This window comes from Callospermophilus lateralis, chromosome 2 (genome assembly GCF_048772815.1).
Source record: "Callospermophilus lateralis isolate mCalLat2 chromosome 2, mCalLat2.hap1, whole genome shotgun sequence".
In the NCBI taxonomy this organism is placed as follows: domain Eukaryota; kingdom Metazoa; phylum Chordata; class Mammalia; order Rodentia; family Sciuridae; genus Callospermophilus; species Callospermophilus lateralis.
Genome location: NC_135306.1, coordinates 101,344,635 through 101,367,600, shown reverse-complemented (window position 1 = coordinate 101,367,600; position 22,966 = coordinate 101,344,635). Strand labels below are relative to the sequence as shown.

The 22,966-nt window shown below is 45.2% G+C and overlaps 1 non-coding gene across 1 annotated transcript; it reads left to right on the top strand.

Moving 5' to 3' along the window:
* The first annotated feature begins 13,915 nt into the window (after positions 1-13,915).
* On the top strand, positions 13,916-14,041 carry LOC143393286 (U6atac minor spliceosomal RNA). The gene has a single exon (XR_013090582.1). It is a non-coding gene; the product is annotated as a U6atac minor spliceosomal RNA (small nuclear RNA).
* The last annotated feature ends 8,925 nt before the right edge of the window (positions 14,042-22,966 follow it).

The following is a 22,966-nucleotide window of genomic DNA, read 5'->3' as shown; positions in this document are numbered from 1 at the left end:
GAATGTTCATGGTTGCCCAACCCAACTCCTCTCGTCTATACTGCTGGCCTCCTCCCCTATAGTTTCAACAAACAGATAATTTGGAGATGAGAAAAGGGAGAATTAGTGAGAAAAGCATAAAGTAAAAAATAAAAGTGGAGGCTAAAAGGGAATCAGGAGGTTGGCATTTGAAGTAACATTAACCTGCTCAGAAATGGGTGCTCCCCAAAGGCCTCAAGACCACCCCTCTCACTCCACACTTCTAGGTGCTTCTTCCTGTATCTTTGCTGATAGGGGAGGCACAGGAAGGCTTTGCCTTAAGGCACTGCTGGAGAAGGACGGCACCTCCACCAGAACCTATGATGCAGCAGAGAACTAGCACAACCTCCCTGACTCTCACAGGTGGGTTCCGTTATCTCCATTTTACAGATTAAAAAAACAAAAACAAACAAACAAAAAACTGCTCAAAGAAGCAGATTTTCTTTTTTCTTTTCTTTTCTTTCTTTCTTTTTTTGTACTGGGATTGAACTCAGGACACTCGACCACTGAGCCACATCCCAGCCCTGTTTTATATTTTATTTAGAGACAGGGTCTCACTGACTTGCTTAGTGCCTCACTTTTGCTCAGGTTGGCTTTGAACTCACAATCCTCCTGCCTCAGCCTTCTGAGCCGCTGGGATTAAAGAAGCAGATTTTAAAAAGCAGGACATATCAAGCCCTATCTAGGGAGTTCTGAGGCCTAAAATCCACAAACTCACTAATGCACTCACAAGTGTCATGGATACTTGGCTAAGGTGACACAAGTGAGCTATGGTCTCAATCCTCAAGAGGGAGAGATGGCATCCAAACAAATAAGGATAATGTAAAACATGATGGAGGAAAGACTTGGAATGGAAGGATGCCCAAAAAATATTTGAGAGGGTAGTGGTATGAGTTCTAATCTGCTAGGAACAGGGAAGTTTTGACAGAAGGGTGGTATTATGGTTTGGATATGAGCTGTCCCCTCAAAGCGCCTATTAATACACAAGTGTTGGGAGGTGAGGTGACTGGATTGTGAGAGCTGCAATCTGATCCATCCATCATAGTTTGAACTCTGGGTAGTAACTGTAGGCAGGTGGGGCATGAATGGAGGAGGTGGGTCACTGGGGTTGTACTCTAAAAGGGTTTATCTTCCCTGTGATCCCTTCCCCTGTCTCTGATTCCCAGATGCCAATGAGGTGAGCAGCACTCTTCCACCTTGCCCTTCCGCTAAGATGTTCTACCTCACCTTGGACCCAGAGCAATGGACTCAGCTGACCATGGCCTAAACCTATAAAACTGTGAGCCAAAATAAACTTTTCTTCTCTAAGATGTCTTTTCAGGTCTTTTGGTCAAAGACTAACACAGGTAGGATTTGGATAAAGCCTTGAGGAAAAGACAAACTCTTCACAGGAGAGGAAGACCTTCAAGATAAAAGCATTCCCAGCCTGAGGGCTCCTTAGCTGAGGTGCCTCCAGAGCAGTAGCTGCACCTTCCTGTCCCACCCCACAGAGCCACACTTTCAACACACAGATGTTGAGGCCCTGTGTCCAGACCACCAAAGAGTAGCTGAGACAAGGCACTTGGGCAGAAAGCAACCATCTGCGGAAACTACTCCAAACAGATACACACCACCTCTCCCTGGCGGTGAGCCCTAGACCCCCACATCTTCAGACATTTTTCTTCTCAAAAAAATCCCTCACAATTAGCCCTTTGCCTGATTCTGGAAGCACAACCTCATAAGGTCTCTAGAATTTAAAAAGCCTGGGGACTTTCTTTCTCCTTATGTCTACTTTGTTATTTTTCTAACATTTAGATTTTTTATTTTATTATTTTTTTGGTTGTCAGATGATATTTTATTGAAATATTTTCCTCTGTACTTAAATGACTGGATATTGCAAGGCACCACTATTCATGTCATGAGGGTGTCAGTTATCAACATTGCAGCCCACAGACTAGACGGTAACCAGGATCTCTTTAATGGTTCCAAAAAGTTCTCTGGCGAAAGAGGGGGCCATGTCTGTCAGCAATCTCATCAAAACTGATATTTCCATTGTGTTTAATGTGTTTTCTGTTTCTCTCTGTCTCTTAGTCATTTCTTGAGCGCTTTGATGACCAGGGAAGAGGCTAAGGTACCACCTGGGCCTGTCTTTTTGAATGGTCGATTTCATTGTCATCCTCAGATCCTTCTAGTCACCAGTTAGTTGCCTTGGTGATATCATCACCAGCCTGTTTCGGAGACAGATCTAAGGGGTTGATCTTGGGAGTCAGGCAGATGTGACACCAACTTCGCCATTAGCACTTGAGTACTGATTTTGATCTTGCTGGGGTCCATGCGGGTGACATGGTAGAGGCACCTGGTGTCAAATAACCCTGGATTCCAGGTGACTGAAGAAAATTGCATGTTGGCCTTCTCTGAGCCAAAAGCCAAAAACTATTTTATTAATTTCTAAAGTTGGTTTTACATGATGTCAATATGAAAAAAGAGACACAAGAACATATTATAAAAAGCAGTCTTCCAACCCCTGTGACTAGCCACTTAGTTCCTCTTCCTGTTCCCAATGTATCAGGACCTCGTGTATCTTTTTTGAGAGTTTTAACCTGAATGTGTTCTTTAAAAAGAAAATATCCTTCCCTGCTGAAACAAACTTTCTAGACTGTTTTAGAACTTCTCTGCTTTTAAGCAAAAAGAAAAAGTATGTAATTCCTGAATAGTGTAGAATTAGCAAAATTCTCCTCTACACTGTATGTACAAATGCACAATGTTTGTCCTCAGGATGATAAGAGCTAATGTTGTGTGAGAGTGTGTGTGTGTGTGTGTGTGTGTGGTATACATTCACTCTTGTAATGCTCATGATACCCCATAGTCAGTAGTAGTATCATCATGCCCATTTCTCACACATACAAATTGAGGCTCAGAGAGGTTCAGAAACGTTCCCCTGGATTTGACCTTGGACCTGTCTGACACATGCACCTCATTGACTCTTAACCACTATACACTGTGTTTAGAAAGAAGATGAGTAAAACTCTCTATATTTTGTGATCTGAAGTCTTCACAGGAGTGGGGGTCCTGCACAAAGAAGAGACTAAAATCTAGTCTCCCGTGAGGGTCAGGGAGATATCTTCCTGCAAAGAACATCCCAAGTTTTCTCATAAGATTTTTCTCACCCAGCTCATGGTGTGCACTGAATTTGAGGGCAGGAGAGAGGTGGACCAGGGAACTGAACCAGTGCACACCAAGAAATACCTCACTGTGGGGCAAAGTGAGTTTCCAGGAGGGCAATGCCCTGAAGTAGAGATTCTCTGAGTAAAGAAGAGCAGAGCTGGCTTTCGGGGCGATCGTACTGAGAGACACACCTTTCCTAAGTCTGATCCACCAGTAGCTGCCTTTGTGGGAGCCCTTAAGGGACCTATGCAGCCCCCACCCACCCACCCACAGCCATGTTGCACTAGTTTGGCCATGGGGGAGAAATGCCCTGGTCACTGTGAGGACGCGGGGCAATGTTTTCCAGCGGCATTAGAGGGCCTATGTGCAGACAAACTTCTAAGGAGGAGCTTGGCCATCATGCCAGACAGAGATGATTGCTCTAATAAGGACAAAGGTGGCTGGCCAGAGCCCTGCCTTGGCCCCAAGCTTTGGGTTAATGAGACTTCCCCTGGAGAAAGTGCCTCTTGGGAGAGTGGGGGTGGGGTGGCAGGGGGCAGCAGAACAGCTGGAGGCCAGCCATCACTGAGGCTGTTTATTAGGAGACAAAGAAAGAACTTTGCTCCCTGCACTGAGGTCAAACTCAAGGTATCCCAGGGAATGGCAGGGGAATTTATGAAGTGAGGAGGCAGCCAGTTGACAAGCTGTCATCTGGCCCCTCCCCAGCAACCCAGCCACAACCTCCCCCTCCTCAAGTCCTGGAGAGCAGTCACCTGGCTAGAGCAAGAGTCTGGCTACTGGAGGGGCTTCTGGGAAACAATACACATGCCACCACAACACAGGTGGTAGAACTGGTTAGGAAAGGGGAAGACAAACCTTCCACCCTTTCCTAACACATGTGCAGGTCAGACACATGCAGATTTGTCCAGGGCTGGCCCCTGGACCCAGGTAAGTGAACAGCCTCTGGAGCTGCTTGTGATGATCCCTGCCTCCAAGGACAGGCAGCCAGGACCCAATTGTGTGTCCATGAGGCAGAAACCAGGAGACACATGCCCCCTCTCATTCCTGCCCCCAAGCTCTTGGATGTATAAGGAAGGAAGGGATTTTCTGGGACTCCCAGCAGGAAGGAATTAAAGGCTACATTTTGGGACATGGAAGAAACAGATGAGGGGGGAATACATTATTTACATTCTTGAATGTAAATTCAGATACTTCAGGTATATAAGTGGCAGGATTTCCATGGAAATTAGGTTCTTTTTTTTTTAATGAAAGGAAGGTGTGTGTAACAGAAAGAATATGAGTGTGCAAATGTGTATGAGTGTGGTGAGTGTTTATGAATGAGAGTGTGGGTGAGTGTGTGTTTGGGCTAGGGCACAGGACAGCGACAAGAAATGCAGTCGTGCTTTGCCTTCATACCACATTTGGCCCCCATCCCTTCCCCACATGTGCACTCAATACCCTCACAGAGAACAGGAACTTTAGCCCTTTAGGAACTTGGGAACATAACTCAAGGTGGTCTCCTCTGGCTGAGTTCCCCAGAGTGAACCTTCCTCCCCTCCACATGGAACCTATTCTCCCTCCCTGCCCCCAGCTTCTCAGCAGGAGGACACCCACCCTGACACCCACCTCCCATCCCCAACCCCTCCAAAGCTCCAGGAGCTCCCTCCGCCCTCCACCTGACCTCACCGTGCAAAGCCCAGCGGGGTGGCTAAAGCTGCTGCCAAGTTCCATCCATCAGACCCAGCACAGCCCTCTTCCCCCAGCAGGTCACACCACACTGGGCTAGTACTGTTAGGGGCCTCTCCTTTCCTGTGATGGCTACTGAGCAGGGAAAGTGAGGATTCCTCTGCTTCCCACCCTCCTCCTCCTAAGGCTAACACTCTCCCTCCCCCACCTGGTGACCTGCTGGGCTCTAGGAGACCAAAGTTGTGGGTCAAAGATGAAAAATGCCAGCCTATTGACTAAGACACAGTAATAGGGCAGTTTGCATGTTATTTGCATAACCAGTTAATGCCGAAATGGAATGAGTGCCTTATCCCACTGCAGCTGTTCCTCAGTGACCCTGATTCTGGACTTCTCTCCCCAGGTTTGCCACTTCTTTCCCAGATCCTGCAAAGTACTGGAGACCAGTCCAGGCCTGCAGATGGCCCCACCGCAGTTCAAGGAGATGTGTTTTCATAGTACCCTCAGATAGGCCAAATTCCAGTTTGCTGGCCTCTTCCCCTTTAGCCCCCCAGATCTGTGTTTGTGCAGAAGCCCAGAAGACAGGATCAGGGCCCAGGAGCCTACAGCTGGTGGAGTGTGGACTCCAGCAAGGGTGAGGAGAGGCGGCAGGGCAGGTCCAGAGAGTGGAGGGAAGTGAGGGGAGGCAGCATAATGCTTTGGGGCCCAGTGCTAACAGATCACATGTGCTATTTCTCCCCGCAACGTTCTTTGCTCAGTCGGAAGTTTCTGGGACGAGCTTTAGTTTATACACAACCAGCTGCATTTTTCTACTACTGTTTGTGAGAAGGAAGCCAACCCAGCATCCTCCCTGCTCCCTTTGGCCTCAGCAGTGGCTTCAAGCTGGGATCCTGTGAGAGCCAGGAAGGCATAGTCCACAGGATAGATGAATCACAACCGGACCTTCACCCCCAGGGGTCTGGTCCTGACAGACCCTGACACCACCACCCATCCCCAACCCCTCCAAGGATCTGACATTGATTCAGAAGGTTTCCACCCAGCAGGTTCTACACTTGCCAACACCCCTCATTGCACCCTACTATAAAATGCACAGATAGAGGGATACAGAGTTTGAGATGGAGACCAGGCAGTGCAGAGGGAACTAGGTATGTGTATTTGCATGTGACATCCTCTAGAGCCTGGGTATGCATGACTCTTCCCATTCCACACTCAATACCATTCTCAAATCTCTGCTCCCAGGAAGCCTCTCCCAAGATGGCCAGGCTGAAAAAGAACGGGCCCCAGCTGTGACTTGAGAAAGAGTGGCCTATGGACCCAGGGGGTTGGACAGAGAAGAGGGATACAAACACAGTTTCTGAATCCAAACAGCTGTGAAAGAAACCTCACCAGACTATCTTGGATACAAAAGAAAGCAAAACCCTGGCCCTGGAACTGATATAGGATGGGCCAGATAATACCCTACTGTGTATTATACTAAGGGACCTCACAACCCTAGAGTACCTGGCACTTAATCACTCTGCTGCTACCAGGTCACAAAGGCAGTGCACAGAGGAGAAAGGTGTCTCTTAGCTAAAGCAGGGCCATACTTGCCTTCTCTGGTCTAGGCCAGAGGAGGTGACCCTAACTCTCCCACCTCCTTCAATTCTAATTAAGCCCTTTTGGAAATGCAGCAGGGTAAGAATCTAGCCAAGCTGAAAACATTCCCCTCAAGGCTGACTGGCCTAGTGGTAAGCTCTGGGATCCTCGGAGGCAGAAATACAAGTCCCTATCTGAGTGTACAAGTCACACAACATTTCTGTGATTCAGTTTCTTCCTTATAATCAGGATAAAGAACTCAATTCCTTAAGTGTGTTAACCCACATAACAGTTGGAGTGGACCTGGCTCAATAATAGCAGCTGCTAAGCTCTCAACGAAGGCTGTGAGGGCGTGAGAGGGAGTTGGAGACAAGAATGGAGGCTGGAGGCTTCCCTGTGCACATTGCCCCCACCCCTCATTGCCTTGATTCTGCTTCCCAGCTCATACTGGAGGCAATAAACCTGGGTTGAAACCCAGTTCTGCCTGAGGCTGGCTGATTGGGCAGCCTTGAACAAGTGACTCACCTAATTGTCCTGAGCTGTAGCCCTTGTCCCACCTGGCCTGACCCTGTATATGAGCACACCTGACAGGCAACAGACCCTGAGGGGAATGGGGGTACCCTTCCTTGTTCTGTGTGAGTCAGGACAATGCAGGCAGACAGGGGTCTCTCTGGATTCTGAGCAGAGAGAAAGCAATGATGTCCATGAGGCCTCAGGGTGATAGGGGAAACAGAGGATACCAGGAGTGTTGTAGCTTTCACTCTGGGAGAAAGTTGGAAACTTGGTGATCTCCCTGCTCACTGGCAGACTCTTGTGAGGCTGGGCTAGGCGGTGTTGCAGAGTGGCTCACTGGAATGGCATGTGATACCCTCCAGGGAGAGAAAGATGAATAGCACTTTTAGGCTTTAATAAATCACACACACACACATGGCCAGCCCAGCCACCTAGAGACAGGTGGACTTGGCAATCATTTGATGCCCTAAATGACAACATCTCCCACATACCCAGGGGCACATAGTTGGCCAAAGTTCTTCCAAGAAGGCTCTCATGAAAAGGAACCCATGCCTAAGCAGCACAAATACACACACCTGCATGCCCATGCCTACTATTGGGTGTGGCTGCAGACTGATATTGGTCCCTGAGATCTAGGTGGGGCCCCTGGATGCAGAATGCCCAGTAGATTGCCACTGGGATAGGCCCAGAAGCTTATCTGCCCTAAGCCCTTCTCTGCAGGGAGAGTAGAAGGAGGGAGGAGGAGCCTGAGTGAGAAAACAAACTTCAGACTCATTATCCTGCCAGGCCCCAATCTCTGCTCCCAGCACAATTAAAGGTCTCTAATCCAGAGTGAAAAGCAAACACAAGATCCCCTCTTGTCCCCCTGCTTCCTCTAATCAGGGATTTGGGCCCTGGCTCCTGTTTTCAATACAAATATTCAATTAAACTTTCCTGGAGTTTTCAGTAATTGGGTCCCAAAGAGGGGGGCAGTCCTGCAGATAACATGCGACAGACCCCAGGGCAGTCCCAAGAAGTGCAGACATACCTGGGGACAGAGCAGCAGGCAAACAGGGAGAAAGAACAGAAAAAGAGAGGTCCCCAATAGCTTCAGATTGCCTCTGATAATCAGAAAACACTTCCAGAGAGTTCTATGCCCACCAACTCTGGCTTCCTCAGCTGGCCTAAGAGAAAAAGTGCATCTTCAAAACAGACTGTGGACCTGCTGAGACCTACTTGTCTTGGTCACAGCAGCCTCTTCTAGTCTTAGCTCTAATCCCATCAATTCTGAGTCCAGAGGGGCCAGCATCATCTCCCAGGCATGGGTGTGTTTAAATCAAAACATTCCAATCAGTTCCACCACCAAATCCTTTCAGATTCCTCCACCTTCAGTAGAAATTGCTGCTAGAAATAGTCATTCCTTTTCCTGCAGTTGAATGGCTTCAAAAGCAGAAGTTTCTCCAATTCCAAAGGAAAGTCTAAGAAAAGAAAAGTCTGTTCCATGTTCCCCTGCATTTTAGGGCCTGAGCATGCCCAGACCAGGGTGTCTGGGGTCTCCAGGTTATTTCCTGCTCCTTGCCTCCAGTTGAGGTCGGAGAGCAGAGCCTTCAAGGGCTCAGCCCCAGTTCCAAAACTGAGCTGCTGTATCACAAGGGAAAGAAACTTTGCTCCTCTTCCAACTTCCAGAGATCACTTTCCTCCATCAAAAATTTCTCTTACAAATCCTTAGACACTTAGAGAGCCAAGACACCAGGATACAAGTAGCGGATCCTGGTGGCACAGAGCAATTTTTAAAATACAGGAGGAGGTGAGTCTTAGCAATTCTATCGCCCTTTCCTCCTTTCCTTGGTTCCATCTTACGAAGCCAAGTCATAAGCAGTTAGAAGCCAGGATGGGGGTGGGGACTAAAGAAGAAGGCCAGCTGGCCCTTCTAATTACAAACCCTAAAGCTCTCTTGACAGATCTGCCAGTGTGGGATTGACTCCTTTAGCCCATGTAGACTGCACCTGGAGGTCTCTGCTCATGACCTCTAGACAAAGGACAAGTTTGATTAGGAAAGGAAGACATGAGAGGAAAGGCTAGGAGTGGTCTTGTCAGAGCAGGAGGGAGACAGACTCCTAGACAGCTGGCCAGGGTTGGTGGGGGATCTGCACCCCAGGATAGAGCACCAGAAGGAACAGAGGGAACCTCAGTGTTGTGGCCTCCCCGTAAGGAAAGATAACTGTAGGGAGATTTCAACTGAACATTTCCTGGTTTTCCTCCTCTGCTAACCCCTGTGAGATCCACTGGTGATTGGGATCACTCCAGAACCTAGTCTATCACACTTTCCCCAAAATGCTGGGTCAGCTGCCTCAAGTTTAAGAAGGATTGAAGGCAACATTTTAGCCCAAAGATGCTCATCCTAGTGACCAGAGCAGGCAGGAGGCTCAGGCCAGGTGGGGCATAGTCTGCCCCAGCAGAGCCAGAAGGCAGTGTGTGAAGCCTGCAGGGAGAGCAGTTTGGGAGACACTTCTCGTGGCAGGGAGCCCAGGAGGCAAAGGCTGAGCCAGGAGCTTCCAAGGGAGTCTGGCTATGGGATTTACGAGTCTCTTGTTCCCATTAAAAAAAAAGGCTCTAAGGCCTCAAGTGCTCTGGAGAGGCTCGCTCTGTGGAGCCAAGACACCAGGCGGGAGGGAAACTGGCTTCCCTGAGAGGCACTGTCCTTTCTCCTCTGTGGCAAGAGTCAGAGCTCCCCCGACACCTTGTGGCAATCCAGGGCTTAGAACGTCTTTTAATTTGGTTTAGGACAAAGGGCAAGCAGAAGAGAGAAAGAGAATCATGTTTTCTTGGCCCTGAGCCCTGGAAGGAGCCTCAAGTCATAGAAAAGTGGCAGTGAAGGTCACAAGTGCCATGGTTCTCGTGCTATGAACTGGGGGCTGGAAAACTAACTGGTCACTAGATGTTGTCTTTCTTCCCAGGATTCCTTCTCACCATTATTCGAGAAGTTTCTCCAAGTTTGCTAGCAATTTCTCTTCTTCTGCTAGGTTTGGGGCAATATGTAAACCTTTGGGTTAGATCCCACATAAATCCAGATTTTGGCATCTGATTGTCAGACAGAGGGGTCACTGAACTCTGTGGCATCCAGCCATGTGCAGATAGACATTGTTTGCTGCTGTTGCTGATGTATTTATCTTGCATTTGTTGGAGAAGTCTTTGGCTATGGATTCTACTTAGGGACAGTCCCAGGATGACTGGAACCATAAGAGGAGAGATGAAAGAAACTCTAATGATCTATTCCATTTGGAACAAGCTACGTGAGTGGAGAAAAGAGTGATGCTTTGAGGCTCTAGACTAAAAGTGAGACAAAGATACCGGAATCCACTATCGGGAGCAGGAAGAGAAGCAAGAAAGAGAGAAATAGTGACATTGAGGGTGGGGGCTTAATAGTTTCCCAGCCATGGTCCTTCTGGATAAGATACAAATCTACCAGAAGGAGCTATTGCTGGAGATTGTTTTCAGTGGAATACAAATGCCCTGGACAGGTTTGATATCCATCTTCTCATCGATAGGCATGACCAACTGCAAGACATTTACAGGAGCCTTTTCCTCTGTGGCAGAGGAAAAATTTGCAAGAAGAGATATATAGATCCAAACTCCATTGGGAATGGAGGGATACCTCTCCACATTTGCATGTGTCATTCCATCCACCTGAAATGCCCTCCCATCCTGATACACATGCTTTTTCCCTCCTACTCCCCATTGAATCAGGTGGTTCTTCTCTATGTTCACAGGGTCCTTGTGACAATTGAGTTCACTCATGCAAAATCCTTAGACAGATTCTTGGACACAGAACTCAGTGAAGCTTTGTTGTTTTATTCTACCATGGCACACTTCCACTAGACCATGTGTGTTGGTGGCCATGTGTTTGCCCATCACATCCACCTGACTGAGTTCTTGACTAGCAAGAACCATTCATGGAATGCTTTTGTATCCTTATAATCTGGAATATGGTTAGTGGAACATGAGATAGTTCAGAACCTGGTACATAACTGATCGCTGAATGTTGAATAAACAAGAAACGAATGCCTATGCACTTTTGAGATGTGTTATGAGCAAAACATGTGCCCGCCACCAGTGGTGGTCATGTTCCCTTGGACATGTGTTTCTTCACCCCTCACCACTAGTCCAGGTCTCGGCCAGCAGCCTGTGGTCCAGTCTCTTTGGAGGGAGTTCACTGTGCTCTGCTCTGACACAGCCAATATCAACAGCAATGTGGAGATGGAAAACAGACCAGAACCAACGAAAGTTGTTCCTTCTCCAGCTGAGACGCCAACCATTTTCAATCTGCTAATGAGACCCAGCTAGGAGTAATCAGGAAGTGTCTAAAATTAGCTATTTTAATTTAAGAATAAAAGAGAAAGGAGCTGACTCAGAAGGGGACACAGACTCCAGTGGAGCAAGTAGGGTCCTGGATGCCTCCAGAAAACCCAGAGAATCATCTGGTTGCCCAACACCCAAGAGAACACCCAGGATGGATCCAGGGTCCCTGTGATCAAACACCTGGTCACAAATTAAAACAATCATTGGCCATTTGTCCCAGAACCCATTGTGTTTCAAATTAGAGAGCAGAGGCCATGGGCTGCCACCTGGAAAACATTAGCTGGAGTTTGATTATGAGAGTCCTTTCTCCTACCCAATTTACTACTTTCTAACTTCATTATTTTGGCTCTCATTCCCCACCCCAGAAAAGTTAGGCCTGTACTAGGTGCTTTGCTGCTACTGAAAAAGGTTTTCTTACCATCCCACAGGGATCCCTGTATCCTTTGAATCTCTAAAAGAAATTGATTGTCTTTGCCATTTATGTATTACTCATGTATTAATTCATATATTTTTATTGAGCACCTGTTATTATATACTAAGATAGGGATCAGGGATTCACACAAACAGGGAAGAGATACAGTGCTGCTTTATGAAGCTCAGTCTGTTGCTGAAACAGAGAAATCAACAAATGCAAGATCATGAAAACCAACAACTGAAAGACCATGTGAAAATTGCTCTCTGGGAGGCAATGTATATATCAGGAACAAAGAAATCACAGGCAAAGAAAAATAAAAAATGATTTTATTTGACACTTAGTATATATGGCCTTGTATTACTAGTTTTCTTTTTTATTTCCTTTCTCCCATATGTGAACAACTCGTGACCAAAGACTGTGTCTTCTAATTCTTTATGTTCAAACCTGCTAAGATACTTTCACATACTAGGAGTCCAATAAATGATTTTCATTGGCTATTCCCTAAGAATGTGGGGATCATTGATTACAGCAAATGGTGACTTTTCCTTTCCTTTGAGACTACAAAAATAAGCAGAAACTGGAGAAGAAAAGAATTGAACCAATCAGGGTGACTTGGTGAGGTTGTAGGGTATTCTTTAAAATATGTCAAATACAGGAAAGTGTTTTCTGTGTCTAAGATGCTTTAGACCTGGTGTTTCCTAAGAATAAGAGAATGTAGTCAATGAACTTCCAAGATACCAAAGGTTCTCCTGTGTTCAGAGGCCCCCAGCAGAAGGCAAAAGACCAAGTGCTACGAGGAGGGGAATTTGTGATTGAAGAAGAACGATAGCAAGGATAAGATTCAAGTCCTTCACTTGGCTTCAGAAGCTCTTCTCAGCTGATCCCAGCCCCTCTTTCCCAACCACCTTCCTGGGCATGTCTCTCTTACTACCATCCTGAACTTCCTACCATTCATATTCAGCAGGTCCGTCACACATTCTGAGGACATCCTCCTCCATCCTCTGAAAACTTTTGCTTATCCCCTGAGATTCAACTCACATGCCGCCTCCTCAAAGAAGCATTTCTTGCATTCCCTAGCTGAATCCATCCATTCTCTCAGCAACTCTACCATTTCATTTACATTCACCTTATGACACTCACCAAGTTGTGTTGCAAACATATGTGCTGCACTGTTTGGGTTACAAGGACAGAAGTGATTAGGACTTCAAAGCCTGGAAAATCTTCAGGGCCCTGCTGAGCTCACCTATTCAGTATAGCAGTCACTTCCTAATGACCAGAGGTCACTGGATGCCTCCTCTGGGATTCTCCATTAACACCACTCACTATTCCCTCCTGCACCCTCAATACCTCCCTTTCTCTCCCCACCATGTAATCAATCACACCAAATTCTATAAATTGAAGTCTAAGACTTTTCCCAGCTCTGACTGCCACCACTCTAGTTTCCTTGGCTCTTAATTCCATGATCATATTAGAGTCACATGGAGAACTTTTTTTTAAATATTTATTTTTTAGTTTTAGGTGGACACACAATATCTTTATTTCATTTTTATGTGGTGCTGAGGATTGAATCCAGTGCCTCACATGTGCTAGGCAAGCGCTCTACCACTGAGCCACAACCCCAGCCCTCATGTGGAGAACTTTTAAAACCATCCAATGGTTTCCTTCTGGTCTCAGGATAGGACCATCTCCTTACCCTGGTGCCCAGACCCTGGCAGTCTGGTCCTCCCTCACCCCTCTCCGGCCTCACCCTGGGACCCTTTCCTGTTCTCCACCACACTTACCCTGTGCCCTATGCTATGGTTTGGATATGGTTTGAGTTTGCCCCTAAAGGTTCATAGGAGTTTGGTTCCCAATGTGGTGATGAGAGGTGGTAGAACTTAAAGTTTGGGGCCCAGCTGGGCACAGTGCATGCCTCCAATCCTAGCGACTCGGAAGGCTGAGGAAGGAGGATTACAAGTTCAAAGCCATCCTCAGCAACTTATTGAGGCCCTAAGCAACTTAGTGATATTTTACTCAAAATAAAAGATCAGATGGGCTGGAGATGTAGCTCAGTGGTGAATCACCTCTGGGTTCAACCCCAGTACAAAAAAACAAACAAACAAAAAAAAAAACGTATGTGTTGCACTGTTTGGGGCCCAGTTGAAGTTGATCAGGTCACTGGGGGGTGCCATCTTCAGAAAAGAATGACTCTAACTAATCTCATGGAATAAGTTGTTTATCACAAGAGATGCTATACAAGAACAATCCCAAGTGTTTTATGAAAGGAGAGAAAGTTGGCTCTCTCCTTGACAAGGATGGAAGAGGCCCTTGGGCCTGACAACACACATATGGTTAAGGCATTGCCACCTACTTCGTGGCATCTAACCACCATTTTTGCAATTAGAGAAATGCAAATCAAAACCACTCTAAGATTTCATCTCACTCCAGTCAGATGGCAGCTATTATGAAGACAAACAACAAGAAGTGTTGGCAAGGATGTTGGGGGAAAGGTACGCTCAATACACTCGGTGGGACTGCAAATTGGTGCAGCCAGTATGGAAAGCAGTATGGAGATTCCTTGGAAAATTGGGAATGGAACCACCATTTGACCCAGCTATCCCACTCCTCAGTTTATACCCAAAGGACTTAAAAACAGCATACTACAGGGACACAGCCACATCAATGTTCATAGCAGCACAATTCACAATAGCTAAACTGTGGAACCAACCCAGATGCCCTTCAGTAGATGAATGGATAAAAAAAAATGTGGTATATAAACACAATGGAATATGACTCAGTAATAAAAGAGAATAAAATCATGGCATTTGCAGGTAAATGGATGGAGTTAGAGAAGATAACGTTAAATCAGCCAATCCCTCCAAACAAATGCTGAATGTTTTCTCTGATATAAGGAGGCTGACTCATAGTGGGGTAGGAAGGGGGAGCATGGGAGGAATAGATGAACTCTAGATAGGGCAGAGGTGTGGGAGGGAAGGGAGAGACAGGGGGTAATTAATGATGGTGGAATGTGATGGACATTATTATCCAAAGTACATGTATAAAGACACAAATGGGTGTGAATATACTTTGTATACAACTAGAGATATGAAAAATTGGGTTCTATATGTGTAAAAAGAATTGTAATAAAAAAAAGAAAAAATAAATAACAGTGTTACTATAATTCATGGAATAAAATAAATATTCATGAGTTTTTTTAAAAAAGAATTGTAATGCATTCCCCTGGCATATATAAATTAAGAAAAATTAACTAAAAAAAAAAAAAAAAAAAAAAAAAAAACAATCCTAAATCCCTCTCTGGCTTTCTGTGTCACCATGTGATCGCTCCTCTCATATGATGCCTTCTGTCCAGGGATCTTTACTAGAGGCCAAACAGATGAGGCTGCCCAGTTTTGTACTTCTAGCCTCCAGGACTGTGAATTAAATAAACTTCTTTTCTTTATAAAGCACCCAGCCTCAGGTATTTTATTAACTCAACAGAAATGAACTAAGATAACCCCTGACATGTGCTGTGTCCTTTCCTTCTTGGGGACTTCTCACATGTCCTTTCCTCTGTATGGAGGATTCTTCTCTTTCTCTCTTCCTAGGAACACTTCTTCCTCCTCCTCCTAGATGCAGGAAGTTAAAAACATGAGCTCTAGAACAAGGCAGCCTAGATTCAGATCCCAGCTGCAGGACTGAACCTGCTGCACAGGTGACCTTGAAATTAACCCCTATAGCCAGTGTTTCATCATCACGGTCTTGTTGCTTTAGAGCTGCAACTTCAGAAGCTGACTGGGGGCAGTGGAGTCTTCTAAGTAAACAGCATAGTGATTTTTAGATGTCTGCCTCCCCAACCATCTGCTACTACTCACAGCAGAGAATCATGTTTTCTTTACCTGGTACCTGTCACTAAGTCCAACACTTACTAAGTGTTTGATGTTGAATGAGAGCTAATGTCCCTCTCTGTGTTCCTAAAGTAGACCCCTGCCTGGAGTTCCCTCCAGTCTTCAGATATCAAGGGTACTGGATCCATCTCCAGTTTTCCCCAAACTGGGCAATTTACAGTTAGAGAATCGTGACTTCCTCTCCCTCCCCCAATTAAAAAGCAGAAAGCAAGTCAGACATCAAAAGCCTCCTTAAAACCAACATTTTGATGACTTAAGAGTAAATGAATGAGAAACATACGGCTTAAATTTCCTTTATGATACACAAGGGCTCTTTCTGGACTCACTTTCCATTGCTGCCAAGCTAATGATGAGAGTGGAAGTTGCCCAATTCTCACATCATCAACAGATGGCTCCCCATATTTGGAAAATTTTCACGTGACAGAGGAAGGAAACTGCCAGCTCCTCAAATCAGTTTCATGCCGAGTGGCCCTTTTGCCTCTTTTCATATCTCATCCTGGTTAAAAAGAAAACTCCCCACCCCGTGGCCCCAAGGCCTAGGACAGCAGGGCTTGTCTTCCTGGAGCCAGCAGTGGGCGTCACAGAAGGAGTGTGGGCATCACAGAAGGCATGTGGGACCAAGAGAAGATCCAGAGGCCAAGATCTAATCCAGGATTCACCACTGGCAAAACCCTCACAAAACCACTGAGCTTTAGTATGCTCCTGGGCAAGAGGGGTAATAAACCTTGCTCTCTCTTTGATATAGTTGTAACGATAAAAAGATAACATAAAATACAATGTTCATGTCCAGCACACTAACAGTCAGCATTCATTGACTCCTAGAACAATACATATGTAAGGACATTACCAGGATTCCTAGCACTCTGCAAGTATGTAAATCTGTGGCTGGCTGTTTTTGTTCTCTCCTAGATGAGGGACTTCTCTGTGTGGTGGAAGGAGATCCCAGGAGACTTGCCCTTGGTTTTAGTTTGGTACCATGGTGCTACAGGAAGAGTCCTGTGGAGAGGCAGACTTCAGAGACTCACTCCCAGGAACACCTTCACTCTCAACGCAGTGAATTCCCATTTCCCCAAAGCTCACCCTCACTTTGATTGGTGAATAGCAGTGATTTGAGCAACATTTTAAAAATCTTTCCAACACTGACATGCTTTGGCAGGCAAAGATGCTTCCCAGTCACAGTAAGACCAAGCTTGCCAGGCTGGAAGCAGAAAGTAAGGGGTTACTCCAAGCTGCAGGTCTGGCTGCATTTCCATGGGCAGGCTCATGCCCAGGACCTGAGCACTGTGGGTTCAGTAACACCATGAACATTTATGTGAACAAACAGCAAAGCAAAGCCCAAGAAATAATCTGAGGATGACAGGCGGACGGAGATGGCATAAAAAGATGAATGACTCAGGTCAGATGGTTGACAACCCAGTGCCTCCACCTACCACTTTCAAAATCTATTTCACTGATTATCTATTCCCCAGGTCAACTGGGTCACAGATAGACAAAGTCCCTGCCTTCATGGAATACATAATCCAGAAGATGCCAGACTACTAAAGTGTCCAGCATTCCAAAGGAGAGGGGCAGGTGCTTCAGGGACATAGAGCAACCATGCCAAGTACTCTGGGTAATCAAGGAGGGCCTTCTGGAGAACATGACATTTAAGACTGAGACCGAAGATTGATAGGAATTTGTTAGGCAAAGGGAAACAAGGGCAGGGACTGGGAGGAGCTTTGAGAGCTGGGAGGTAAAGGGAACTACATGTATAAAGACCCTGGTTGATACATTTTCTTTGAACAATTTTTCTGGATGTTTTATTTGGCCTTCTTGCCCTTTCAGGTTTATAGATGGGAACACATACATATAAATATCTGAGTTATTTTCCATGGGGTTCCTGGGCCCCTTGCAAATTGGAATGGGTGGCAAGATACAGTTGGGATAGATGATATTGCCTCACTTCACATGATAATAGGTTAGAATTTTCACCGTGATACAGTAAAATCCTCTTTCTTTTTTAAAAAAAATGTTTATTTTTTAGTTTTAGGTGGACACAATATCTTTATTTTACATTTTTGTGGTGCTGAGGATTGAACCCAGTGCCTCATGCATGCTAGGCAAGCACTCTACCACTGAGCCACAACACCAGCCCATAAAATCCCCTTTTACACAGGTATTTTCATGTTTATCTCCTCAACAGTGTTGTCCTTAGATGTGTCCTTTCCATTCTTTGAATGAATGATCTGGATGAAAAGCAGAGATTATATATTGTAGTAGTTAAGACCATATGCTGGAATTAGATAGACATCGATTCAAATACAAGACTTATAATCTTGGGAAAATTAGTTATTCTCTCTAATCCTCGGTTTCTTATCTGTAAAATGGAGCTCATAAAAATGCCTACCTCAGGTTGGTGTGAGCATGAAAGAGGAAAAAACATCCATGTAAGATAATAAGATTAGCATCAGTCCTTGCTGAGGTCATAGTGCATTCATGTCAGCCTTTTTGACTCTGGAGACAGATCAAAGACAGACATAAAATACAAACTCCTTGGCTGAGAAAATGCAGATATCAATACATTGGGCCTACAGGTCAAATCAGTCAAGATAAAATTTAATAAAAATGTATTAAGTGCTAGACCCTACACTTAGATTTCTCATACCTGCCCCCCCCAACCCCACAGCTTTATCAGGGTGGGTCAGGGAAGCTATCAGAACACCAGGTATGAGGGAACCATCAGATTTTAGGGAGTTATAGGCACAATAGGAGTCTAAGTTTTCTGTAGCTGCTAAAACCTTCAAGTTGTGTTAGAAAAGAGCAACATCTAAACTAAGGAATGTGATCGTGCACCTCTGCACCAGGAACCAAGCAATGAGTTCTGGTGTTGCATTTTAAGAGGGATAGGGGCCGGAGTTGTAACCCAATGGTAGAGTGCTTGCCTAGCATGTGTAAGGCACTGGGTTCCATTCTCAGCACTGCATATAAATAAATAACAATAAAGGCCCATTGACAACTAAAAAAATATATATTAGAAATAAAAAAGAGGGATAAACTCGAAATAGACAGAAGTCAGCACTTCAGATGCAAGTGCTGAAATGCAGGTTTATAAGGAATGTTTGAATAATGTGGCATTTTCAGCCCAGAGAAGAAAAGGCCTCCAAATGTTGTCTTTCATTTATGCATCCAAGCATTTATGGAATGCTGATTAATTGTTGGAAAACATGCAATGTGTTACCACAGCAATCAAAAAAGTCTCTGTCTTCAAGGTGTTAGTGGTGGGTGCCATGGAGCTCAGCCATTTCCCTCTTCAAGGAGACAGTTCCATCCCATCCTCCACATACTAAGAATGTCAGCTGCTGGTAACAGCTGTCCTCACTGGAATGACCTTGCCCGATTTTGTGCTACCTTCAAGGGTATTGCCTGGTACAGGGAAAGAAAGGCCTGGCCTCCTTGTCACAATTGGGATAGTCAGTAGGTTTAGGAATAGGGAAAACATAGAGTGATACATGTGTATTCAGGAGGGACACCTAATCTAGAACTGGTGGTATTGGATGTCTTAGTTCACTTTCTTTTGCTACAGCAAAATGCCTGACACCAGGTAATTTAAAAAAAAAATAGAAGTAATTTGGCTCATGGTTCTGGAGGTGGGAAGTCCAAGAGCATGGCACCAGGATCTGGTGAAGGCCTAATTGCTGGCATCATAACATTGCAGAGGGCATCACATAGCAAGACAGAGCAAGAGGGACAACTCAGGTCATCATCCTCTTCCTCCTCCTCCTCCTCTTCCTCCTCCTCCTCCTCCTCCCCCTTCCCCTCTCTTTCCCCCTCCTCCTCCTCCTTCTCCTTCTTCTATTAGTTCTAATCAGTTATACATGACAGCATAAAGCTTTTTGATTCACTGTACACAAATGGAGCACAACTTTTCATTTCTCTGGTTGAACATGATGTAGAGTCGCACCACATGTTCAGTCACACACGTACCTAGGGTAATGATGTTTGTCTCATTCTACCATCTTTCTTACCCCCATGCCCCCTCCCTTTCCCTTTCTTCCCTTGGCCCAATTAAAGTTTCCCCATTATTCCCCCCGACACACACACCTTATGGATCAGCATCTACTTATCAGAGAAAACATTTGGCATTTGGTTTGGGGGGATTGTCTTACTTCACTTAGCATTATATTCTCCAACTCCATCCATTTACCTACAAATGCCATGATTTTATTCTCTTTTAATGCTGAGTAATATCCCATTGTGTATATATACCACATTGTCTTTATCCATTCATCTACTGAAGGGCATCTAGGTTAGTTCCACAATTTAGCTATTTTGAATTAAGCTGCTATGAACATTGAAGTGGCTGAGTCACTGAAGTATGCTGTTTTTAAGTCCCCTCTCTTACTCTTCTTATAAAGCCTCTAATGCCATCACAGGACCCTAATTATATCCCAGAGGCCCCACTTTTAAGTACATTAACATATGAATTTGGGAATAAAGTTTTGAACACATGATCTCTAGGGAGACATATGCAAACCACACAGGGAATCAAGGAGATGTCCCAGAAGGGGAAGGTTGGCAAAAATGATTTTTAATGTACAGCTAGTCCTAAGTGGAAGAAGAAAGACCCAGGCTCTTTGTTATGAGCCCAAGGTTGTGCTGACAGGGACTCAGCAGAGGGGCCCTGTTCTGCCTCAGCTCTTGCAGGCCTCCTGGGTCTCTGCCCAGAGCTTGCATGGACAGGATCCCTAGTCTCCAACTGCTGGACACAGCCAGCTCATCAGAGGGACCCAACACAGCAGGAGAGGACTCAACATTTTAGGATTCAGTTTTCCTGCCTCCAATCCCCACCCCATCTAAAGCGAATTTGAGCTCAGAGATTAAAAACTCATTCCCTTACAGGAAATGAAGAACTGTTGCCAGGACCGCCCAGTCGAGAAAATATGAACAAGATGCCTCGTGCCGCTGATGAACTCCCAACTCCTAGAGCCTCCAGGGAAGACAGGAAGACGGGCCAGCATCCCAGGCACTCCCATATTTGTTCTCAGCTGAGCTTCACCCCCAGAGTGTGGGAAGTCCCTGGCTGCCATGGCATCCACAGCTATAAAATGCCCTGAGTTCCATGATTATAAATTGCCCCATTCAAGAGGCAGAGAGCTGGGCATGATGGTGCATGCCTGTAATCTCCAATGACCTGGGAGGCTGAAGCAGGAGGATTGCAAGTGTGAATCCAGCCTCAGCAACTTAGTGAGACCCTGTCTCAAAATAAAAAAATAAAAATGACTGGGAATGTACCTCAGTGGTAAATTCCCCGGGGTGGGATCCCCAATACCGGGGATAGATGGTGGGCGGGATAAAGGCAGAGAGGCATGGGAGTGATATGAAGAAGCACAGTGTTCTAGCCCAGATTTACAACCAAATGACTGTGTGTTCTTGAGTCTATTCATCTTTCTGCTACTGCTTTTAGTTCTTGTTGTTTGTTTGGTTGGTGCTGGAGATTTCGCCCAGGCCTTGCTCATTCTAAGCACACAATATGCCAGTGAGCTCCACCCCACGTCTTTGGCCTCGGTTTTTTATCCGTGCAATGAGGCATTCCATGTCCTGTTTTATTTTTTTTGCAGCAGAATGCCCAACCCAGAACATAATTGCAAATATTCAGGTATGCAAGAGTAACTAGTGTTTAATAAAAATGGGAGATCTGATTCTTTTATTTTAAATAAATACTTAAATATAACTTGGAGTTTAAAAGTACCTGAACTCTAGTTCTGCATAGTAGAGCTGCCTCACCTATGGGCACACAAAGATGTCATGATCCCTCAGTAATCAGTAAATGGAGTCAGGGTGCCAATGGTTGAAAATGATCACAATAAACCCCTTTTCTAAGATTAACATTAAACAGAGTCATGAGGTGGGAGGGAAAGAGAGAGAAAAGGGAAATTGCATGGAAATGGAAGGAGACCCTCATTGTTATACAAAATTACATATAAGAGGTTGTGAGGGAAATGGGAAAAAAATAAGGAGAGAAATGAATTACAGTAGATGGGGTAGAGAGAGAAGATGGGAGGGGAGGGGAGGGGAGGGGAGGGGGGATAGTAGAGGATAGGAAAGGTAGCAGAATACAACAGTTACTAATATGGTATTATGTAAAAATGTGGATGTGTAACCCATGTGATTCTGCAATCTTTGTAATGTTTTGAATAACCAATAAAAAAAAACCCTTTTCTAGAGCCTTTTCTAGCTCTCTAAAGATATAATATAGCCAAAAATATTGGGTATTCTACATGATTGCTTCTTAAGAATATATACTTCTGCAGATGTTAAATGACAACCATTGTAACCACCAGCATTTGGGAACATGCTCCCTTATCTGGGAAGGATTTCCTTTTTTGAGAGTAACACAGCATCAGAAAGAACTATCTTAGTCTTGTGTTGTTATCAAAAATGTCAGATGACTGAATAATTGTAAAGAGAAGAAGTTGGATCTCATAGTTCTTTTCTTTTTAAAAAATATTTTTAGTTGTAAATAGACACAATACATTTATTTAATTTATTTATTCTTATGTGGTGCTGAGGATTTAACCCAGTGCCTCACACAAGTAAGGCAAGCACTAAGCTATAACCCCAGCCCTGGATCTCACAGTTTAGAAGGTCCAAGAGCATGACAGTAGCTTGGCTCTGGAGATGGCTTTGTGGAAGATGGCATAACACAGTGGAAGTGCGTGTGAGAGGGTAGAGGAGAGAGAGAGGTTATATGGTGAGACAGAACACAAGAGAGATTCAGGGGAAGTAACAAGTTCTCAAATAACAACCCACTCTCTGGACTTGTGGGGGGGAGGGGGAGGGAGAGGGGGAGGGGGAGGGAGAGAGAGAGAGGGAGATAGTACACTCCATAAGAAAAGCATTAATCCTGCTTAAAGACCTAACCACCTCCCAAAATATCCTACCTCTTAAAAATTCCACCGCCTCTCAATATACCACATTGGGGACTGAGTTTTCAGCACCTAAATCCTTGGGGGACATGCTCAAGCCATATCCAAACAATGCACTTTTTATCTCATGCTTCCTCTGAGTCAGGAATTCTCACACAGCTTATTTGATTCCTCTGATGCAGTCTCACAAGATTGTGATCCAGTTGTTGGCTAGGGATAGGGTCTCATCTGAGGCTCACATGGGGAAATAATTGCTTTCACAGAGCAGAATTCATTCTTATGAGGGCTGCCAAATTGAGGCAACCCTCAGTTCCTTTGTTGTATTCTATTTGTTAGAAATTAGGTCATAGGTCCCACCCATATTCAAGAGGTGGACATTGCACAAGATGAGGGTACCAGCAAAGTCTGTCTCCCATAAGAGGGGGGCAGAGCACGAACACCCCCTGAGCTTTCAGCAGAATCAGCCCTGATAGGAAATGCGCAGACTGGCTTACATCCACAGGATATGTGTG